Source organism: Pleurodeles waltl, unplaced genomic scaffold (genome assembly GCF_031143425.1).
Source record: "Pleurodeles waltl isolate 20211129_DDA unplaced genomic scaffold, aPleWal1.hap1.20221129 scaffold_172, whole genome shotgun sequence".
In the NCBI taxonomy this organism is placed as follows: domain Eukaryota; kingdom Metazoa; phylum Chordata; class Amphibia; order Caudata; family Salamandridae; genus Pleurodeles; species Pleurodeles waltl.
In genome coordinates, this window is record NW_027149878.1 from 241935 (window position 1) to 265817 (window position 23883).

Below are 23883 nucleotides of genomic sequence, written 5' to 3' on the forward strand. Positions count from 1 at the left end.
AAAAGTAGCCAAGAGAAATAAAAAACGATGTTACCCAGAAACCCTAAGAAAAGAACTACTAATATGACATCACAATAGTATAAGGAACAGAACATTGAATATTACAATAAGTATCTTGACAGAGCAACAATTCCTCTCTTCTTGCCAATAGTCAATTAAGATGAGACACTGGAAAAAATAACAGCACTGAACCAAAAGTCAACAGGACAGTCAAGAGGTCCTTGAGAAATCCAAAAGAAGAAGAGGAGCCGGAGTTCCATTGTAGAAGAGGTTCTAACGGAGTTAGGTTGGTGCAGTAACGCTGGTTGCTGATACTGGGACTATATATGAAACAAATCCGGGAGTGTTAACATAACAGCGGTGGGATAATACCCCATCCGTGTCTTTGATAAAATCTAGCCATTTCGATGTCAAGGCTAGGAACATCTCAATTTTATTACAAGACCGGGGACTCTTCGTATACTTGTTCAAAGCATTCAAATTACACAATCAGATATATGAGCAATTGCTTTACAGTAAAACGCCCTAAATGTATTAACGTTTGACCATTCTGTGGATTAGAGAATGTTATGCAAACCCGCTGCCGGCCAAACAGCCCTAGAGGCCAACACACGCCTGACTGAATGGATGTCAAAGGAATGAGTATTAATGCCAGCTAAAGACATAACCCATTTTACCCAGTGGGCCAAAGTTGGAGCAAAGACAAGTTTGTGAGGTTTCTGAAAGGAATGAGTAATTGGGAAGCCGAAGGCATTCTCAGATCTGCAGTTCATGAAACATATGTTTCTGATGGATACAACTACCGGTGGATTCCTCACCTAATGAATACACCCACTGTGCATGCATTCGATGGAAATCTTCTTCCTAGCTTCTGCACGTCGACGAGGACGTCACATTTGCCCACGCGACGCCGTCTCACGTCATACAGGCAATAAGAGGTCCTCGCCGACGTGCCGACATCAGTTCCCTTTTTTCCATGCCATTCGAAACGGTTATCTTCGAGGGAGCTACTGTTGCTGTTTGGCAGTTACAGTGTGATTTTGGGTGTGTATTTTCTCTGAGGTTACTATGTCTCAGAGGAAGTCAGGTTTTAAGCCCTGTCGAGAGTGTGGGGGCAAGATGTCGGTTACGGACCCACATTCGGACTGTTTGTGGTGTTTAAGTTCCGACCATGATGTGGCCAGGTGTGATTCATGTCAGCATATGAATCCGAAAGCCCTGAAGGAGCGAGAGGCCAAACTTTTTATGGCGAAGTCGAAGAAAAAGGAGAAGAGGCACCATAGAAAATCCTCCTCGCCGAAGTCTCATCGGCGTCATCGAGACTCCCGGCGCCGTCGGGAATCGCGGCGCCGGTCGAGTAAGGAGAGGTCTCGGTCGAGGTCACCATCGACTCGGCGTCGTAAGACTTGGGAAGTCAGTCCCACAGTGTAGGAGGCTGGACTGGCTTGTAGTGAGTACCTAGGGGTACTTGCACCTTGCACCAGGCCCAGTTATCCCTTATTAGTGTATAGGGTGTCTAGCAGCATAGGCTGATAGATAATGGTAGCTTAGCAGAGCAGCTTAGCCTGAACTAGGAGACGAGTGAAGCTCCTACAGTACCACTTAGTGTCATATGCACAATATCATAAGAAAACACAATACACAGTTATACTAAAAATAAAGGTACTTTATTTTTATGACAATATGCCAAAGTATCTCAGAGTGTACCCTCAGTATGAGGATAGCAAATATACACAAGATATATATACACAATACCAAAATATGCAGTAATAGTATTAGAAAACAGTGCAAACAATGTATAGTTACAATAGGATGCAATGGAGACACATAGGGATAGGGGCAACACAAACCATATACTCCAAAAGTGGAATGCGAACCACGAATGGACCCCAAACCTATGTGACCTTGTAGAGGGTCGCTGGGACTATTAGAAAATAGTAAGGGTTAGAAAAATAGCCCACCCCAAGACCCTGAAAAGTGAGTGCAAAGTGCACTAAAGTTCCCCAAAGGACATAGAAGTCGTGATAGGGGAATTCTGCAGGAAAGACACAAACCAGCAATGCAACAACGATGGATTTCCAGTCGAGGGTACCTGTGGAACAAGGAGACCAAGTCCAAAAGTCACAAGCAAGTCGGAGATGGGCAGATGCCCAGGAAATGCCAGCTGTGGGTGCAAAGATGCTGCTACTGGACAGTAGAAGCATAGGTTTCTGCAAGAACGACAAGGGCTAGAGACTTCCCCTTTGGAGGACGGATCCCGCACGGCGTGGAGAGTTGTGCAGAAGTGTTTTCCCGCCGAAAGACCGCCAACAAGCCTTGCTAGCTGCAAATCGTGCGGTTAGTGTTTTTGGATGCTGCTGTGGCCCAGGAGGGACCAGGATGTCGCCAATTGCGTCAGGGGACAGAGGGGGCGTCGAGCAAGACAAGGAGCCCTCTCAGCAGCAGGCAGCACCCGCAGAAGTGCCAGAAACAGGCACTACGAGGATGCGTGAAACGGTGCTCACCCGAAGTCGCACAAAGGAGTCCCACGTCGCCGGAGAACAACTTAGGAGGTCGTGCAATGCAGGTTAGAGTGCCGTGGACCCAGGCTGGACTGTGCACAAAGGATTTCCACCGGAAGTGCACGGAGGCCGGAGTAGCTGCAAAAGTCGCGGTTTCCAGCAATGCAGTCTGGCATGGGGAGGCAAGGACTTACCTCCACCAAACTTGGACTGAAGAGTCACTGGACTGTGGGAGTCACTTGGACAGAGTTGCTGGGTTCAAGGGACCTCGCTCGTTGTGCTTAGAGGAGACCCAGGGTACCGGTGATGCAGTTCTTTGGTGCCTGCGGTTGCAGGGGGACGATTCCGTCGACCCACGGGAGATTTCTTCGGAGCTTCTAGTGCAGAGAGGAGGCAGACTACCCCCACAGCATGCACCACCAGGAAAACAGTCGAGAAGGCGGCAGGATCAGCGTTACAGAGTTGCAGTAGTCGTCTTTGCTACTATGTTGCAGTTTTGCAGGCTTCCAGCGCGGTCAGCAGTCGATTCCTTGGCAGAAGGTGAAGAGAGAGATGCAGAGGAACTCGGATGAGCTCTTGCATTCGTTATCTAAGGAATCCCAAGAGACAGAGACCCTAAATAGCCAGAAAAGAGGGTTTGGCTACCTAGGAGAGAGGATAGGCTAGCAACACCTGAAGGAGCCTATCAGGAGGAGTCTCTGACGTCACCTGGTGGCACTGGCCACTCAGAGCAGTCCAGTGTGCCAGCAGCACCTCTGTTTCCAAGATGGCAGAGGTCTGGAGCACACTGGAGGAGCTCTGGGCACCTCCCAGGGGAGTTACAGGTCAGGGGAGTGGTCACTCCCCTTTCCTTTCTCCAGTTTCGCGCCAGAGCAGGACTAAGGGGTCCCTGAACCGGTGTAGAATGGCTTATGCAGAAATGGGCACCAAATGTGCCCATGAAAGCATTTCCAGAGGCTGGGGGAGGCTACTCCTCCCCTGCCTTCACACCATTTTCCAAAGGGAGAGGGTGTAACACCCTCTCTCTGAGGAAGTCCTTTGTTCTGCCATCCTGGGACAAGCCTGGCTTGACCCCAGGAGGGCAGAAACCTGTCTGAGGGGTTGGCAGCAGCAGCAGCTGCAGTGAAACCCCTGAAAAGGCAGTTTGGCAGTACCAGGGTCTGTGCTACAGACCATTGGGATCATGGGATTGTGCCAACTTTGCCAGGATGGCATGGAGGGGGCAATTCCATGATCATAGACATGTTACATGGCCATATTCGGAGTTACCATTGTGAAGCTACATATAGGTAGTGACCTATATGTAGTGCACGCGTGTAATGGTGTCCCCGCACTCACAAAGTCTGGGGAATTGGCCCTGAACAATGTGGGGGCACCTTGGCTAGTGCCAGGGTGCCCTCACACTAAGTAACTTTGCACCTAACCTTTACCAGGTAAAGGTTAGACATATAGGTGACTTATAAGTTACTTAAGTGCAGTGGTAAATGGCTGTGAAATAACGTGGACGTTATGTCACTCAGGCTGCAGTGGCAGGCCTGTGTAAGAATTGTCAGAGCTCCCTATGGGTGGCAAAAGAAATGCTGCAGCCCATAGGGATCTCCTGGAACCCCAATACCCTGGGTACCTCAGTACCATATACTAGGGAATTATAAGGGTGTTCCAGTAAGCCAATGTAAATTGGTAAAATTGGTCACTAGCCTGTTAGTGACAATTTTAAAGCAATGAGAGAGCATAACCACTGAGGTTCTGGTTAGCAGAGCCTCAGTGAGACAGTTAGGCACCACACAGGGAACACATACATATAGGCCACAACCTTATGAGCACTGGGGTCCTGACTAGCAGGGTCCCAGTGACACATAACAAACATACTGAAAACATAGGGTTTTCACCATGAGCACTGGGTCCTGGCTAGCAGGATCCCAGTGAGACAGTAAAAACACCCTGACATACACTCACAAACAGGCCAAAAGTGGGGGTAACAAGGCTAGAAAGAGGCTACTTTCTCACAGCAGGTAAGTGCCTACACTTAGCACTAGGCCACTAACCCCAACTAGGTCCAGTTAGGTCTCAATAAATTAATCCCAGTTCAACCCTTGGTAGCTTGGCAACGATCAGTTCGGCTTAACTTAGGAGACAGGTGTGTAAAGCATTTAAAAATCATAAAACAGTAAATAAGTAAAACACAAAACACAATAAAAAATCCAGCTCCAATTTATAAAAATAGATTATATTTGTATCTTTAAAATTACACTACAACTCCAAAAATCCAATAAAGAGATCCTCAGATATTAATTTTTTAAGGATAATTGTTTTTAGTGCCTAAAAACTGAAAGCGCCAATCTGAACATATGGTCACACTCGATCAGGGCAAAGTAAAAATTTGAGTGTAGGAGGCTGGCCTGGCTTGTAGTGGGTACCAGAGGTACTTACACCTTGTGCCAGGTCCAGTTATCCCTTATTAGTGTAGAAGAGGTGTTTCTAGCACCTTAGGCTTATAGAAGGTAGCTTTGGCAAAGCAGCCTTTGCTGAACTAGGAGACATGCAAAGCTCCTACTATACCACTGGTGTCATATGCACAATATCATAAGAAAACACAATACACAGATATACTAACAATAAAGGTACTTTATTTTTATGACAATATGCCAAAAGTATCTCGGTGAGTACCTTCAGTATGAGGATGCCAAATATACACAAGATATATGTACACAATACCAAAAATATGCAGTAATAGCAAAAGCAAGAAATGCAAGCAGTGTAAAGTTGCAATAGATTGCAATATGAGCACATAGGTATAGGGGCAACACAAACCATATACTCCAAAAGTGGAATGCGAACCACGAATGGACCCCCACCCTATGTGAGCATGTAGAGGGTAGCTGGGACTGTAAGAAAACAGTGAGGGTTAGAAACATAGCCCACCCCAAGACCCTGTAAGGTAGGTGTAAAGTGCACCTACAACCCCCAGAGAGCACAGAAGTCGTGATAGGGGGATTCTGCAAGGAAAACCAACACCAGCAAAGCAACAACAGTGGATTTCTTGACCTGAGTACCTGTAAGACAAGGGCACCAAGTTCAAGAGTCGCGACAGTGTCGAGAGTGGTCAGATGCCCAGGAAATGCCAGCTGAGGGTGCAAAGGAGCCGCCACTGGATGGAAGAAGCTTGGTGTTTTGCAAGAACGAAGAGGACTAGGAACTTCCCCTTTGGAGGATGGATGTCCCACGTCGTGAAGAAGCTTGCAGAGGTGTTCCCATGCAGAAAGACCGCAAACAAGCCTTGCTAGCTGCAAGGGTCGCGGTTAGGGTTTTTGGATGCTGTTGTGGCCCAGGAGGGACCAGGATGTCGCCACTTGACGAGGAGACAGAGGGGGTGCCCAGCAAGGCAGGGAGCCCTCACAGAAGCAGACAGCACCCGCAGAAGTACCGGATCAGGCACTTAGAAGAGGAGTGAACTGGAGTCCACCCGAAGCCAGAAAAGGGAGTCCCACGACGCCGGAGGACAACTCAGAAGGTTGTGCACTGCAGGTTAGAGTGTCGGGGACCCAGGCTTGGCTGTGCACATAGGAAATCCTGGAAGAGTGCACAGGAGCCGGAGCAGCTGCAAATCACGCGGTACCCAGCAATGCAATCTAGCGTGGGGAGGCAAGGACTTCCCTCCACCAAACTTGGATTGAAGAGTCACTGGACTGCGGGAGTCACTTGGACAGAGTTGCTGAGTTCCAGGGACCACGCTCGTCGTGCTGAGAGGGGACCCAGAGGACCGGTGATGCAGTCTTTTGTTGCCTGCGGTTGCAGGGGGAAGATTCTGTCGACCCACTGGAGATTTCTTCAGAGCTCCTGGTGCAAGAAGGAGGCAGGCTACCCCCAGAGCAGGCACCACCAGGAAACAGGCGAGAAAGCCAGCAGGATGAAGCGATACAAGGTTGCAGTAGTCGTATTTGCTACTTTGTTGTGGTTTTGCAGGCGTCCTGAGCAGTCAGCGGTCGATCCTTTGGCAGAAGGTGAAGAGAGAGATGCAGAGAAACTCTGATGAGCACTTGCATTCGGTATCTGAAGAATTCCCCAAAGCAGAGACCCTAAATAGCCAGAAAAGGAGGTTTGGCTACTTAGGAAGGAGGATAGGCTAATAAGAAAGGTAAGAGCCTATCAGAAGGAGTCTCTGACGTCACCTGATGGCACTGGCCACTCAGAGCAGTCCAGTGTGCCAGCAACACCTCTGAATCCAAGATGGCAGAGGTCTGGAGCACACTGGAGAAGCTCTGGACACCTCCCCTGGGAGGTGCAGGGGAGTGGTCACTCTCCTTTCCTTTGTCTAGTTTTGCACCAGAGCAGGGCTGGGGGATCCCTGAACCGGTGTAGACTGGCTTATGCAGAGATGGGCAGCATCTGTGCCCATCAAAGCATTTCCAGAGGCTGGGGGAGGCTACTCCTCCCCAGCCCTGACACCGTTTTCCAAAGGGAGAGGGTGTAACACCCTCTCTCTGAGGAAGTCCTTTGTTCTGCCTTCCTGGGCCAGGGCAGAAACCTGTCTGAGGGGTTGGCAGCAGCTGCAGTGAAACCCCCGGGAAAGGTAGTTTGGCAGTACCCGGGTCTGTGCTAGAGACTCGGGGGATCATGGAATTGTCTCTCCAATGCCAGAATCGGAGGTGCAGGTCAGGGGAGTGGTCACTCCCCTTTCCTTTGTCCAGTTTTGCGCCAGTGCAGGGCTGGGGGATCCCTAAACCGGTGTAGACTGGCTTATGCAGAGATGGGCAGCATCTGTGCCCATCAAAGCATTTCCAGAGGCTGGGGGAGGCTACTCCTCCCCAGCTATCACACCTATTTCCAAAGGGAGAGGGTGTCACACCCTCTCTCAGAGGAAATCCTTTGTTCTGCCTTCCTGGGACAGGGCTGCCTGAACCCCAGGAGGGCAGAAACTTGTCTGAGGGGTTGGCAGCAGCAGCAGCTGCAGTGGAGACCCCGGAAAGGCAGTTTGGCAGTACCCGGGTTCTGTGCTAGAGACCCGGGGGATCATGGAATTGTCTCCCCAATGCCAGAATGGCATTGGGGTGACAATTCCATGATTTTAGACATGTTACATCGCCATGTTCGGAGTTACCATTGTGATGCTCTACATAGGTAGTGACCTATGTATAGTGTACGCGTGTAATGGTGTCCCCGCACTTACTAAGTCTGGGGAATTTGCCCTGAACGATGTGGGGGCACCTTGGCTAGTGCCAGGGTGCCCACACACTAAGTAACTTTGCACCCAACCTTAACCAGGTGAAGGTTAAACATATAGGTGACTTATAAGTTACTTAAGTCCAGTGGTAAATGGCTGTGAAATAACGTGGACGTTATTTCACTCAGGCTGCACTGGCAGGCCTGTGTAAGAATAGTCAGATCTCCCTATGGGTGGCAAAAGAAATGTTGCAGCCCATAGGGATCTCCTGGAACCCCAGGACCCTGGGTACCTCAGTACCATATACTAGGGAATTATAAGGGTGTTCCAGTATGTCAATGTGAATTGATAAAATTGGTCACTAGCTTGTTAGTGACAATTTGGAAAGCAGAGAGAGCATAACCACTGAAGTTCTGGTTAGCAGAGCCTCAGTGAGACAGTTACTCATCACACAGGGAACACATACATGGCACACATTTATGAACACTGGGGCCCTGCCTTGCAGGGTCCTAGTGACACATAGACTAAAACAACATATATACAGTGAAATATGGGGGTAACATGCCAGGCAAGATGGTACTTTCCTACATCCCCGCACTCACAAAGTCTGGGGAATTTGCCCTGGACAATTTGGGGGCACCTTAACTAGTGCCAGGGTGCCCACACACTAAGTAACTTGGCACCCAACCTTCACCAGGTGAAGGTTAGACATATAGGTGACTTATAAGTTACTTAAGTGCAGTGGTAAATGGCTGTGAAATAAAGTGGACTTTATTTCACTCAGGCTGCACTGGCAGGCCTGTGTAAGATTTGTCAGATCTCCCTATGGGTGGCAAAAGAAATGCTGCAGCCCATAGGGATCTCCTGGAACCCCAATACCCTGTGTACCTCAGTACCATATACTAGGGAATTATATGGGTGTACCAGTATGCCAAAGTGAATTGGTGAAATTGGTCACTAGCCTGTTCGTGACAATTTGGAAAGCAGAGAGAGCATAACCTCTGAGGTTCTGGTTAGCAGAGCCTCAGTGAGACAGTTAGTCATCACACAGGGAACACATACAGGGCACATACGGATGAGCACTGGGGCCCTGCCTGGCAGGGTCCCAGTGACACAGACTAAAACAGCACATATACAGTGAAATATGGGGTAACATGCCAGGCAAGATGGTACTTTCCTACACAGTGTGCCAATGAGATATGGTAAATGTAGTCACTAGCCTGCAGTGACAAATTTAGAAAGCAGAGAGAGCATAAACACTGAGGTTCTGGTTAGCAGAGCCTCAGTGACACAGTTAGGCACCACACAGGGAACACATACAGGGCACATACTATGAGCACTGGTGTGAGAAGGTAGCCTCTTTCTAGCCTTGTTACCCCCACTTTTGGCCTGTTTGTGAGTGTATGTCAGGGTGTTTGTCACTGTTTTCACTGTCTCACTGGGATCCTGATAGCCAGGCCTCAGTGCTCATAGTGAAAACACTATGTTTTCAGTATGGTTGTTATGTGTCACTGGGATCCTGCTGGTCAGGACCCCAGTGCTCATAGGTTTGTGGCCTATAGGTATGTGTCACTGGGACCCTGTCACACAGGGCCCCAGTGCTCATAGGTGTGCATGTATATGTTCCCTGTGTGGTGCCTAACTGTCTCACTGAGGCTCTGCTAACCAGAACCTCAGTGGTTATGCTCTCTCATTACTTTCAAATTGTCACTGACAGGCTAGTGACCATTTTTACCAATTTACATTGGCTTACTGGAACACCCTTATAATTCCCTAGTATATGGTACTGAGGTACCCAGGGTATTGGGGTTCCAGGAGATCCCTATGGGCTGCAGCATTTCTTTTGCCACCCATAGGGAGCTCTGACAATTCTTACACAGGCCTGCCACTGCAGCCTGAGTGAAATAACGTCCACGTTATTTCACAGCCATTTTACACTGCACTTAAGTAACTTATAAGTCACCTATATGTCTAACCTTTACCTGGTAAAGGTTAGGTGCAAAGTTACTTAGTGTGAGGGCACCCTGGCACTAGCCAAGGTGCCCCCACATTGTTCAGAGCCAATTCCCTGAACTTTGTGAGTGCGGGGACACCATTACACGCGTGCACTACATATAGGTCACTACCTATATGTAGCTTCACAATGGTAACTCCGAATATGGCCATGTAACATGTCTATGATCATGGAATTGCCCCCTCTATGCCATCCTGGCATAGTTGGCACAATCCCATGATCCCAGTGGTCTGTAGCACAGACCCTGGTACTGCCAAACTGCCCTTCCTGGGGTTTCACTGCAGCTGCTGCTGCTGCCAACCCCTCAGACAGGCATCTGCCCTCCTGGGGTCCAGCCAGGCCTGGCCCAGGATGGCAGAACAAAGAACTTCCTCTGAGAGAGGGTGTGACACCCTCTCCCTTTGGAAAATGGTGTGAAGGCAGGGGAGGAGTAGCCTCCCCCAGCCTCTGGAAATGCTTTCTTGGGCACAGATGTGCCCAATTCTGCATAAGCCAGTCTACACCGGTTCAGGGACCCCTTAGCCCCTGCTCTGGCACGAAACTGGACAAAGGAAAGGGGAGTGACCACTCCCCTGACCTGCACCTCCCCTGGGAGGTGTCCAGAGCTCCTCCAGTGTGCTCCAGACCTCTGCCATCTTGGAAACAGAGGTGCTGCTGGCACACTGGACTGCTCTGAGTGGCCAGTGCCACCAGGTGACGTCAGAGACTCCTTGTGATAGGCTCCTTCAGGTGTTAGTAGCCTTTCCTCTCTCCTAGGTAGCCAAACCCTCTTTTCTGGCTATTTAGGGTCTCTGTCTCTGGGGAAACTTTAGATAACGAATGCATGAGCTCAGCCGAGTTCCTCTGCATCTCACTCTTCACCTTCTGATAAGGAATCGACCGCTGACCGCGCTGGAAGCCTGCAAACCTGCAACATAGTAGCAAAGACGACTACTGCAACTCTGTAACGCTGATCCTGCCGCCTTCTCGACTGTTTTCCTGCTTGTGCATGCTGTGGGGGTAGTCTGCCTCCTCTCTGCACCAGAAGCTCCGAAGAAATCTCCCGTGGGTCGACGGAATCTTCCCCCTGCAACCGCAGGCACCAAAAAGCTGCATTACCGGTCCCTTGGGTCTCCTCTCAGCACGACGAGCGAGGTCCCTCGAATCCAGCGACACCGTCCAAGTGACCCCCACAGTCCAGTGACTCTTCAGCCCAAGGTTGGTGGAGGTAAGTCCTTGCCTCACCTCGCTGGGCTGCATTGCTGGGAACCGCGACTTTGCAAGCTACTCCGGCCCCTGTGCACTTCCGGCGGAAATCCTTCGTGCACAGCCAAGCCTGGGTCCACGGCACTCTAACCTGCATTGCACGACTTTCTAAGTTGGTCTCCGGCGACGTGGGACTCCTTTGTGCAACTTCGGCGAGCACCGTTTCACGCATCCTCGTAGTGCCTGTTTCTGGCACTTCTCCGGGTGCTACCTGCTTTAGTGAGGGCTCTTTGTCTTGCTCGACGTCCCCTCTCTCTGCAGGTCCAATTTGCGACCTCCTGGTCCCTCCTGGGCCCCAGCAGCGTCCAAAAACGCCAAACGCACGATTTGCGTGTAGCAAGGCTTGTTGGCGTCCATCCGGCGGGAAAACACTTCTGCACGACTCTCCAAGGCGTGGGGGATCCATCCTCCAAAGGGGAAGTCTCTAGCCCTTGTCGTTCCTGCAGTATTCACAGTTCTTCAGCCTAGTAAGAGCTTCTTTGCACCAACCGCTGGCATTTCTTGGGCATCTGCCCATCTCCGAGTTGCTTGTGACTTTTGGACTTGGTCCCCTTGTTCCACAGGTACCCTCAGTCAGGAATCCATCGTTGTTGCATTGCTGATTTGTGTTTTCCTTGCATTTTCCCTCTAACACGACTATTTTGTCCTTAGGGGAACTTTGGTGCACTTTGCACTCACTTTTCAGGGTCTTGGGGAGGGTTATTTTGCTAACTCTCACTATTTTCTAATAGTCCCAGCGACCCTCTACAAGGTCACATAGGTTTGGGGTCCATTCGTGGTTCGCATTCCACTTCTGGAGTATATGGTTTGTGTTGCCCCTACCCCTATGTTTCCCCATTGCATCCTATTGTAACTATACATTGTTTGCACTGTTTTCTAAGACTATACTGCATATTTTTGCTATTGTGTATATATATCTTGTGTATATTTCCTATCCTCTCACTGAGGGTACACTCTAAGATACTTTGGCATATTGTCATAAAAATAAAGTACCTTTATTTTTAGTATAACTGTGTATTGTGTTTTCTTATGATATTGTGTATATGACACTAAGTGGTACTGTAGTAGCTTCACACGTCTCCTAGTTCAGCCTAAGCTGCTCTGCTAAGCTACCATTATCTATCAGCCTAAGCTGCTAGACACCCTATACACTAATAAGGGATAACTGGGCCTGGTGCAAGGTGCAAGTACCCCTTGGTACTCACTACAAGCCAGTCCAGCCTCCTACAACTGGGGTCCTGCCTGGCAGGATCCCAGTGACACAGGGGCTAAAACAAATATACGTACAGTGAAAATGGGGGTAACATGCCAGGCAAGATGGTACTTTCCTATAGTAACAAAAAACGATCTCTACTCATGTGCCCTGCAAAGTTTGGGGTAACCCTAACTGCGCGAGTGACCAGTAGGACTGCAACATTGGTTTCTGAACTAACCCCATTTTCAGCATAAGGCCCAAAAAAATCTTTAACTCCTAAAGCAAAGTGGGACTCTATTGATGTGCCATAGAGTGAGACCCTAGATGGCCTCCATACTCCTTCAGAAATTGTTCAGCATGCAAATGTGTTTGCACAATTTGCTGAAGGAAGTCATCATCCAAAAAGAGACGGACTAAGTCAATTGGCAAAAATTTGGCTGTATCGACTTCACATCCAGCATTGCCAGTGAAAGTTGGAATTTGAAGTGAAATAAATTGGGGAACTGCCAAGAGAGCACTCCGTCTGTATTTGATGGGACTCTGCCAACTGAAACGTTGCTTCCAGATTCTGCTCCATTTTCCTCTCTCTCAGATGCTGTCTAAGCCTAAGATACTGCCTCAGAGCTGTCCTTTTCCTACATAAAAGGCAGATTTTTTGTTCTAAAACAGTCACTGGGTGTGTACGTGTGAGATGTGCGCACCAGAAAATAAAAACAAAATGAACTTGCCTTTTCTTATTTCCTAAATATGCAAGTTCTCCAAAGACACTAAAAACAAAAAAAAGATACAGTATTACTTTACCTTTCTACATACCCAATTTCGCAGCATACTTTTGTCATATCATGACTTATGCAAAACCTTATTTTTAGAGAAGCTGTTGGGCCTGTGGCCAGAATAAAAGTAATTCCCCAAAGCTACAAATCTACCTTTGATCTCAAGAAACACACAGCCCCTGAAGCATTGTGTGCAGGTGTGCTCCTTGTGAAAACACACAGTGCTATCACCACAGTCACTGGAAAATGTGCTGCAGGACAGCATTTAATTACACAACAGGGTTGATAACATTATATAGCAAGAAAACACAAATTATGCAGTATAATGGAACACTGTTCATGATATTATTACTTCATTATTTTGTGACTTCAAAGCATAATAATACTGTCTAGGTAAACCAACTGAAAGGTGACCTGTTACTTTTGTGCAGTGCCTTCTACTGCATGCCATTAAATTGTTGCCACGTGTGTAGTGAGGATTTTTGTGTGTGTGGATATATATATATATATATATATAAGTATAAACATGGGGGAGGGGCATAGTCATCCCTCCAGTGGAAAACACACATTTATAAAACCTAGGGCCCCAAAGAGGATTAACCCATGCCTTGAGAGCTGATCCCTTACTATAGAATGTTTATGTTTTTTTGCAAATGGGTCTTTACTCCAGGGGGGTCGGCAGTCGGCCTCCAGGGAATACACACATTTCCAAAAAACACACATGTGAGCCAAACAGGGGGTCATCCCATATGTCAGGAGCACTACACTCCTTACAATTTCACATTTCAAAAAAATCTATATCTTTTTACTTTCCCAGGTGATGTGATCGCACCCCCAGGGGAAAATAACACTTTTTTTTACATGCCTGTTTCCCAAAAAGAAGGGCGTTGGTTAATTTACCTCGAGGGTCGACCCCCCCCAATCATTTCCACATTTTTTCCATTTTTGTTTCTTTTTAATTCCCGATGAGGCATGATCTCCCCTGGGGAACAATATGTTTTTTATATATTTATGCCCCCAAAAGGGGTTGGCCCTTCACTTGACGCCCAACCACCCTGATCAATTTCTCACTGTTTTTTTTTCTTTTAAAGTCCCCAGGTGGCACGATCACACCCCTAAGGGGGTGCAGTTTGGCCCCCAGAGGAAAACAACTTTTTTTAAGGAAACATGTGCCCCCCAGCAGCATCAGCCTGTGCACCGAGATGGGCAACCGCCTAATTACATTCCCTGTGTTTAGTGGGTTTCCTGGCAGAGAATTGTGGTACATGCACAATCTACGGCCAAGAAACTATTTCATGGAGGCTTCCTTGGAAAAGGGAGACTCTCCCATTCCCAATGAGGCCTCCCTGAAACATTAGGAGGCCTTTTGGGGGCTTTTTTGCCAATGGGAGAAAAGAGGGCTCACCTACTGGTTTCTCGGGCTCGGTGCACAGATGTGAGGGATGCATGGAAGACATGGAAGCTACACTGCATCTCCACCAGCATTTTTTGTTAAAAAATAAATCTTCTAGTGCTTGCCTTTTAAACCCTCCCCAGTGTCGGCCTATCACTGACAGACACTCTGGGGAGTGTGTGAGTATGTTGGGCATAGGTCGACACAGGCACCAAAAGGGTTAAATCAAAATCCAAATACTTCTGCGCGGTGACTTCTAATTAGGGTAGATTTGTTCATTATAGATTTCTAATACAGGTACTTTTGCCATCACCAGTCGCACCACCAACATGAACCACTTTGGCATTTGTTGTATCAAGTTAGTGGTGGCATGAACTATTTCTTATATTTGTATAGGATGTTAATTAATATTATATTATAGCAAAATGAGCTAGATTGGTTCCAGTTAAAGTTAGATGAATGGCTAGCTCATGAAAAATGAATGGGGTTTGGTGAAAAAATATGTAATTGACCTATGGCTTCAGAATACCTTGAGACAGCTCTAGTTACAGCACTGATAATGGAAGCTGTGAGGCGACACCTCAGGAACTGGTGACTTTTGAGTACATATATGTGGGAAGGTACTGTTCTATACATCTTGATGAATAAAATCTCAGACCTACATCTTCCTTTTGTTCTCATTTCTACCTCCCCAAAATCTCTTTTGAACAGATGGTGATCTCCTGCGAGAAGTTGATGATGCCACCATCATGAAAGTAACACAAGAAGCTAATGCACAGGTCGACCAGGACTTCGACAACAAAATCAAGTTGTAAGTAACACATAAGGAGGAAAGTGCTCAGTTCACTGAGGGATGGCAAAGGGATATGAGTTGCTACCATAAGAGGAATGGTCAGTGAACACTGGGTGATGGAGATTGTGCACAAAGGGTTCGAAGCCCTGTAAACTCTATGCAGGATGGTATCAGGGCCAGAATTAACGGTTCCTGTCAAGTATCTCCCTGTGAAATTACAGGCATCACAAGTTAAAGTTTCCAGAATGAATGAGGAATTGTTGGGTTATTTTTTGCAAGTTTCTCCTAATTCTGGATACTTTAAAGCAAATATATGCCACCTGCTCTGAACAGGTGCTAAATATCAGTGTGGAGATGATGCATGTTGGTGGTGTGGGGCAAGCGGTAGGCAGGGAGGGTGAGTAAGGTTTGGACAAGCTGTTAGCTCTCTTTAGGGGGTTGTCTGCTCCTTCTGCTGTGCTTGAAGTGTAGGCCAGAGTAAAGCTGTGCCTCTGCCCTGCCCTGTATTTTTTGCCCCGATGTTTCTAATCTCAGGTGCAGGTGGATAATGTGAGATGAAATAAGGCCAGAAGTTGTGCAGACATGTAATAAATAACCCAATAATTCTGAGTCCGTCATGTTCTCTGTTCTTGGCCTCAAACTCCAAAACTTCTGATTACTGGTAAATGGGGTAGTTATACCTGCTCACTATCATCATGTCTGTTATCACCACACCACTTTACTTGTTACTAGGAATGACAGCCTGTGAGGGAGGGAAGGTGCATATTGGGAGAAAGGGGTCATCTACAGAGAGAAAGTGGTATGACAACAGTGTGGTTATGGGCACTGCCTGAGAGAGGCTGAAAAGCTAAGAAAGAGAGTTTGTGTACATTGGGTTACAATGTACACAAAATACCTGGTGAGGGGTTACTGGGAACATGGAGATTGCGGATGTGCAAGTCTGATTCAAGGGTGTCTTTGAAAACTGGGCAAGAGGGTTACACTAGGAGAGGACGATTCTACATGGAGTTGTGACTTTGTGGTTACTCTATATTTATTCTGTCCTGGTGGGCATCTAGTCTCAAAGACAGAATACATAGCAGGCCCCCTGTGCAGTGCCGAAACAAAGATACCATCTTACTCAATGCTAGAATAGAATAGCTGCTCAAGCATGGGCATTCTCCTTTTAATACACTGAGCATACCATTCCTGCACATGGGCATGGTGAGTAAATGAGTCAGAGTGTGATGTGCTCTTTGTGTCTTCGGGTGTGTCGTAAATATCATTCATACCAAAATTTAAATAAAGATAAACAGAGTAAAGATATTGAACATTATTCTTTTGAGCCCGCAATCCTCAGTACAGTTGATTGCCAATGGGCATAGATATGGTCATTGTTCTTATTGACAGGCCAGTAGCAAGGAGTATATTTTTAGGCGGTATGTCGCTCAGCTATGAACAGATATTAAAGCTCTGCATTCTTTTACTAATACTTGTAGGGTTGATGGTACATTATACAGGGTTTTAAAGCACCCAGTCATTTTTGTTGCTTTTTTATTGTTGGTTATATATTTATTCAGTAAAAAAACAAAGGTTACAGGGACATTATAGTTAGGAAGTAGCATTTAAAAAACCTTATAAATTCATTAAAAAATCAAAGGTTACAGGGATGTTGTAGTTAGGATCAGAATTTACACACACAAAAAGAAATTCAGTTGTCATAGTTAGAGTTATTTCAAGTAACTATAACTCATGCCCTAAGGTAACCATAACTATCAACTCCGCAGCTGAAAGAACAGTATCAACCAATGTGTACATGAAGCTCCTCAGCAAGGTTCCGGCCCCCAGGGAATTGGCTATTAAGTAAAATAATATACTTGAAATCTAATGACCTCAATTTCTTCTCACTGTCTCCGTCTCTTGGAGTCTGGGTCACCCTGTCAGTCTCCGAGAAAGATAGAGAGACAATATCAGAATCATGTTTTTAGTTCCCGTGTCTGGCTACAGGATAGTTCGGGTCAGTGTTCTTAATTGCCCTGATGCGTTTTAAAATCCATTTTTCAACTGGTAAAATTGTACTGCCCACATATTGTTTGCCACAAAGGCAAACCGGAACATAAGCACAATGATCACTAGTGCACGTAATTCATTTATTAATCTTCCTTGTTTTACCAGTTGGTAATTTGTATGTCTAACAATTTTTACTGACCTTCCCAGCCTTGCATTTGTCACAATTGAAAAAAAAAAACTGTTGCTTATGCAATCATTCTGTATTCTGCTTGCACATACAGCTGTGTACAAGCATGTCCCTGATGGATCTCGTTTTCTCCCTAAGTTATCAGAGGTTGGGCTGACATTTTATCACCGATGTCAGGATCCGACCTTACCGAATGCCATTGCCTAGCTAACATTTTTCTCACAACTACTGAGTCCCTGTTAAAGGTGTTAATTAGCCTGACTTGTTGCAAATCATTGTCGACCTTCCTCTTCTTAACCAGAAGGCCCTCTCTTGGGAGTTTTCTAACTTTATCACTAGCAGATTGCAAAACCTTTGTTGGGTAGCTTCTGTGTCTAAAACTGGTTATAATCCTTTTCTTCTCCTTCTCATTTGAAAGTATAGTGTTACAAGTGCGTTTACCTCTCATAAGTTCCCCAAAAGGGAGGCTCCATTTAAGTTTGATAGGATGGTTACTACATGGTGCAGAACACTATTGCATGCTGTATTCTTTTGAAACAAACTGGTATGGACACACCCTCAGTTATTCTAATCGGGACAACAAGAAAATCCATCTCAGTGATATTTATCTTGTAGGTGAATCTCAAATTAAGATCATTCCTGATAATGTGTTCTAAGAATTCCATCAACGTATGCAAATGTTCATCCCAGATGACAAATCTGTCATCAATGTATCAAGTCCAAAATGGGACATGTGTGGTCCAGATCTCATTCTCCTCTGTAAACATAAGTTGCTTTTCCCACCATCCCATAAAAATTCCTGCGTAACTAGGCACAAAACATCTGTCCATTGCTGGCCCCATCAATTGCCTATAGTAGACTTCTCTGAAGAGAAACAAATTATTCCCTAAGGAGAAACGTAACATCTCAAACAACATGTGAGAATAATCATACATCAAACGGGGTTTATCCCTGAAAAAATGTTTACAGGCTTGACCCCCCAAAATCATGATCAATGCATGTATAAAAAGAGACAATGTCAATAGGCACCAATATAAAGCTGGACTGCAAAGGAATCTCCATGATCTTGGTAAAAATGGCAGTACTATCCCTACAATAGCTCGGTAAATTCAATACATAATGCAATAGAAAAAAATCTAAATACTTTGATGTGTGTTCAAGAAAGCTATTGTTGGCTGTAATATTTGGCCTCCCTGGGGGATTTGTTCGATCCTTATGTATTTTAGGCAAAATATAGAAGCATGGTGCTGTTGGTCTGGCAATTTGCAAAAATTGGTACTCCTCACTGCTTGAAATGCATCTGTCCCTCCAATCTTGCAGTAACGTATGATATGTGTTAATATTGTGTTTGTATTTATCCACTGTGGTAAAAAAAAAGATACAGATTTTGAGCAATTTGTTTAGTATGATGTTACATTGCTACTTGGTAGCCAGGCCATGGGTTCTGAATGGGACTTAACAATATATGGTCTAGCTTAATTTCACCCTATTCTGTTCTAGTAAAAGTGTAGGCCATTTAAAATGACAGTAGCCCATGCATTCCCCGTGGGACCTACTAACGAGCCATTTATATTGAGTCTCATCTCTGTTGCCATGTGTGTGCTATCGTGCAACACACATTTCGGCATGCTAATATGTTACATTAATGTGTCTCTGATATTCTGCTTTACCACTAGCCAGGTCACAGTCTATTACCACCAGTAGAAAATTAAAGTGATCCATATTTCACTTTGTGAGAATATGTTTTCCCTTCACAAAAAGGAGCACATCAACTTGAGTATTGAGGCTGTGATTTCTAACACTCTCCAAAATATGAAATTGAGTCTGTCAGAGTGTGTTAATAAGAATAAACCTATGTAAACATGTTTTTGAGTATCAACATAACATTTAGCAGTGGTAAAACCTTATACCTGTATACCTGAATGAGATGGTTAATGTGTACTTTGCAACCTAAACATACGAGGAACCCAAGTAAAGAAGTAAATGAGTCAATAAAAACACATTTCACACTAAAGAAATCCTAATCTGGCACTAACTAAAACTACTCTACCCATTCTAAAATCTAAGCTACTCTACGTCCAAAAAAACATTCACCAACTTATCTACATTTAACACATGACATCTTAAACGTCAACCCCATTACACTTATCATATATGAACAAATACAAAACATACTAAATGCTAAACATAAACAAATCTAGACATATGTTCCTCAACATGTATTCTACAACTCTAACATCATCCCCCACCATCTAACGTATGTTACTAATTATAAACATAAAAGTTAACCCTATCTTATCCTACACTTAGCTGATCTCTAAACATATTTGTTTATATTTCACTGTTAGTTAGATAATTAAATAAAACCTAACTATCTAACTAAGAGTGAAATATAAACAAATATTTACAGAGGCAAGAGGAGTAAAAAGAGGACAGTATCGACGACCACTACTTCTGGGCGATTAGATATAGCAACTGCTGGCAGCCATGCAATAGTCTGTTATAGTTCAGGAGCAGGTGGTTCATTTTCTTCATCCGATTTCTGAAGATGTCCTGACACTGTTGTTGTTTTCTCATAATGGAATAGAAAGGTAGCCCATTCTTAGTCACCATTTTGGGTGGCTCCTGGTAAAAGTCTAGTTTATGCCAGTGAACCTTGCCCATATGCCCTGCTGTTTCTTTTCCTTATAAAGTTTTCCCAACTGCCAAATATCCCTTGGCTCTTTCTGTAGTAATCCATTACATGCTTTGCGGTAAGCAATTTTATTTTTGATCCACATTCATAGTCGCTACAAATAAGGCATTGCTGAAACATATATATATAATACTAATCTGTATTTTTTAGAATATTAATTTCAACATGTTGTTTACCCATATGCTTCACCTGATTTAGAATGTCATAAACACTTAAATTTACTATATATGGTACATCTATTTGCAAATACTTGAACATGTTAGATGGAGGTTGGCTGTATTCATACAACTTACATAAAATAGGGCTGCATGTTTAGGATGGCAGAATGGCGTAGTGTGGAAGTCTGAGTCCATCCAAACTATCAGTACCTATTGACCTACTTCCTGGCTAGCTCACAGTGCCTCATCCGAACCTCAAATGTACCTGGGAGGAAGGTGAATATGGCAACTTGAACATTAAACTTTGAATAACCAGGGAAGCTATGGAAACAAATCTTACTCGATTCGTATTATTACTCTTGCATGCCAACATGAGACACAAAGGATGCAAAATAAGTTTTCAATGCATTTATTGAAACAATCTCAATCTGGCATATAGAGAGTGAGTTGAAATAGTTAGGCAGATGAAACAAAGCAAGGTAATCAGCATTACAAAAATGGTAAAAATAAATAAACAATCCAGCCATGGTGCATGTAGTTCTAGATGTTCTAGAGAGTCCTATCTAAACCTTTGTTAATGCTGAGAGCATAGCTGTGTATCCTTCTCTCCGGACCGATCTAAGGGATAAGCCCCAACCCTCTACCTGGAAAAAGTGTCAAGAGTTAGTCGTTGATGTAGATGGTTAACCTCTCAAGAGGCTGGTAGATCAGTGCCCGTCAAGCTTCAAGTCGCACAGCATGCATCTCAGGATAATTGTGGCTGTAATGCCCTCTGCCCATTCCGGGTCTGTGCACCATCTATATAAAAAAACATGCATTATTGGAAGTACAGTTCTGATGCATTGCTGTGTCTAGATGTTAGAAACTGTCCCCTGAATGGGCAACACAACTAGCATATCATGTACAGTGTTCTTTAGCCTTGGACTGAAAGTACTGATTATATGGTGTGCAAAGACTAACTAAACAAGTGGCTTGTTACTTGTTTTCCTAGAAGAAAAGCAAGCTTATAAAAATATGTGAAAATCATTGCTAAAAGCAACCTTACTAAAATGAATAAAATATGAACTGTAAAATGAAGCTAAAACAGGGATAGTCAACTTGGGTTCTAGAGATCCTCACAACATACCAAAGCTTTCCTTACACTGGCTCACTGTGTGCAACCTAGCTCCAACACAGGTATAAATCATTCATAATGCTAATGGGTTTGTATTATGTGTCTGGACCGTTATAGTGCATGACCGTACACCTTCATGTCAAATTCTAACATTAGAGGCAAGTTCCACTTTCCATTTGATTTGCTAAATGCATGATCATTTGAAAGAGGACATAATGAGGTGTAATGAAGGTCTTTCTCATAGTGACGCCTGGGTGTGGTAGAGGTACAATGTTTTTTTCCATTATCAGGAGGACTACCTTAAAGATATTTGGTAATGGGTCAAACCTCATGAGCGTATGCTTGAAAATATCCCTGAACCACCCATGTGATGTTTCACTGCGTGTTATCTGACATGACAGAGTTCAGTCAGCTGTCCTGCTTACAATTGTGTTGGAAAGCCTCCCAAAACACAAATCAGGCCATATGTGTCTTAGTATGAATCAAAGAAGCCTTTGTGTTGTACCTGTGGGACTGTGCATGATAGAAGCTAAACTGTAACACTTAGTAAACAGGAGACCTAATCCACTAAAGAATGAAGTAGAGATTGCATAATTCAAAGGAATTCATGACAAGATCTTAACATAATTGAGGATGACTATCACAGTCAAACTCACTTGCAGTCTATCTGGATTGTTGAGTACACTCTGAGTAATGTGTTAAGCTGTACATATCACACAGCAGACACTCAGCAGCAAATAGCTGGAGTATGACTATACCCCTGCAAACTGCAATGCAAAATTATGATTATCCCAATATATGAAGGTGTTGCAACCAAATTATGAATGTCATTATTGTGCTTCCCATGCACAGTTGTCAAGAGTAGGAACATATATATGGATCAAACAAAGGCCCATATTTATACTTTTACACGCAAAACTGCGTCAGCGCAGTTTGGCATGCAAAGTATAGCGCCGGCTAGCGCCATTCCTGGACGCCGGCCGGGAGCCATATTTATGGAATGGCGCTAGCCGGAGGTAATGCCCGGTTAGCATCATTGTAGATGACGCTAACCGGGTGGGGGAGGCATAGGGTGAACTGGAGGTTGTGCATCGGATTATGGCGTAACACTGTTTAAAGACAAAAAAATGCCTCTAAGCAGAGTAACGCCATTTCCTTGCGCACAACCCCAATGCACATGGCTCCTGTCTTAGTAAAGACAGGAGTCATGCCCACAACCCTAATGGCCATGTCCAGGGCACAAATGTACTCTGGGCATGGCCATTGAGGCCAGCACCATGCAGGGAGCCCCATATCAGGGCCCCCGAGCGAGTAAAAAAAAAAAAAAAACACTTACCGGGACTTACCTCCGATGGGTCTCCCATCCTGTGGTGCCCCTCTGGTGTGGGTGGGGGTGTCCCTGGGGCCATGGAAGGGTGCCTTTGGGCTCTTTCCGTGGTCTCTGGCCATGGAAATATGCCTACAGGTCCCCTAACACCTGCCCATACCCAGGCGTTAAATAATGGCTCTAAGCAAGATTAACACAATTTTTTAAGGCTCCCATCCACTGTGCTTGAATTTAGCACAGGGGGATAAATATGACGCTAAGGCCATATGTAGGAGGCTGGCCTGGCTTATAGTGGGTACCTGATGGTACTTACACTTTGTGTCAGGTCCAGTTATCCCTTATTAGTAGTGTTCTAGCAGCTTAGGCTGATAGAGGTAGCTATAGCAGAGCAGCTTAGGCTGAACTAGAAGACATGCAAAGCTCCTACTATACCACTTATATCATATAGCACTATATCATAAGAAACACAACACTCAGAGTTACTAAAAATAATGGTACTTTATTTTAGTGACAATATGCCAAAATATCTCAGAGGATATATGTAGGAGGCTGGACTGGCTTGTAGTGAGTACCAAGGGGTACTTGCACCTTGCACCAGGCCCAGTTATCCCTTATTAGTGTATAGGGTGTCTAGCAGCTTAGGCTGATAGATAATGGTAGCTTAGCAGAGCAGCTTAGGCTGAACTAGGAGACGTGTGAAGCTACTACAGTACCAGCTAGTGTCATATGCACAATATCATAAGAAAACACAATACACAGTTATACTAAAAATAAAGGTACTTATTTTTATGACAATATGCCAAAGTATCTTAGAGTGTACCCTCAGTGAGAGGATAGGAAATATACACAAGATATATATACACAATAGCAAAAATATGCAGTATAGTCTTAGAAAACAGTGCAAACAATGTATAGTTACAATAGGATGCAATGGGGAAACATAGGGATAGGGGCAACACAAACCTTATACTCCAAAAGTGGAATGCGAACCACGAATGGACCCCAAACCTATGTGACCTTGTAGAGGGTCGCTGGGACTATTAGAACATAGTGAGAGTTAGAAAAATAACCCTCCCCAAGACCCTGAAAAGTGAGTGCAAAGTGCACTAAAGTTCCCCTAAGGACAAAGAAGTCGTGTTAGAGGAATAATGCAGGAAAGACACAAACCAACAATGCAACAACTGTGGATTTCCAATCTAGGGTACCTGTGGAACAAGGGGACCAAGTCCAAAAGTCACAAGCAAGTCGGAGATGGGCAGATGCCCAGGAAATGCCAGCTGCGGGTGCAAAGAAGCTTCTACTGGACAGAAGAAGCTGAGGTTTCTGCAGGAACGAAAA

The 23883-nt window shown here is 45.1% G+C and overlaps 2 long non-coding RNA genes across 2 annotated transcripts in view; one reads left to right on the forward strand and one right to left on the reverse strand.

Annotated features, from left to right (window-relative positions):
- Window positions 1-23883, forward strand: part of LOC138274389 (uncharacterized) — a 168688-nt gene that overhangs the window by 71281 nt on the left and 73524 nt on the right. The window contains exon 3 of the long non-coding RNA XR_011200377.1: window positions 14994-15093. This is a non-coding gene — a long non-coding RNA (uncharacterized lncRNA). The remainder of the gene's footprint in view (window positions 1-14993; window positions 15094-23883) is intronic.
- LOC138274390 (uncharacterized) overlaps window positions 20498-23883 on the reverse strand; it is a 130424-nt gene continuing 127038 nt past the window's right edge. The window contains exon 4 of the long non-coding RNA XR_011200378.1: window positions 20498-20902. This is a non-coding gene — a long non-coding RNA (uncharacterized lncRNA). The remainder of the gene's footprint in view (window positions 20903-23883) is intronic.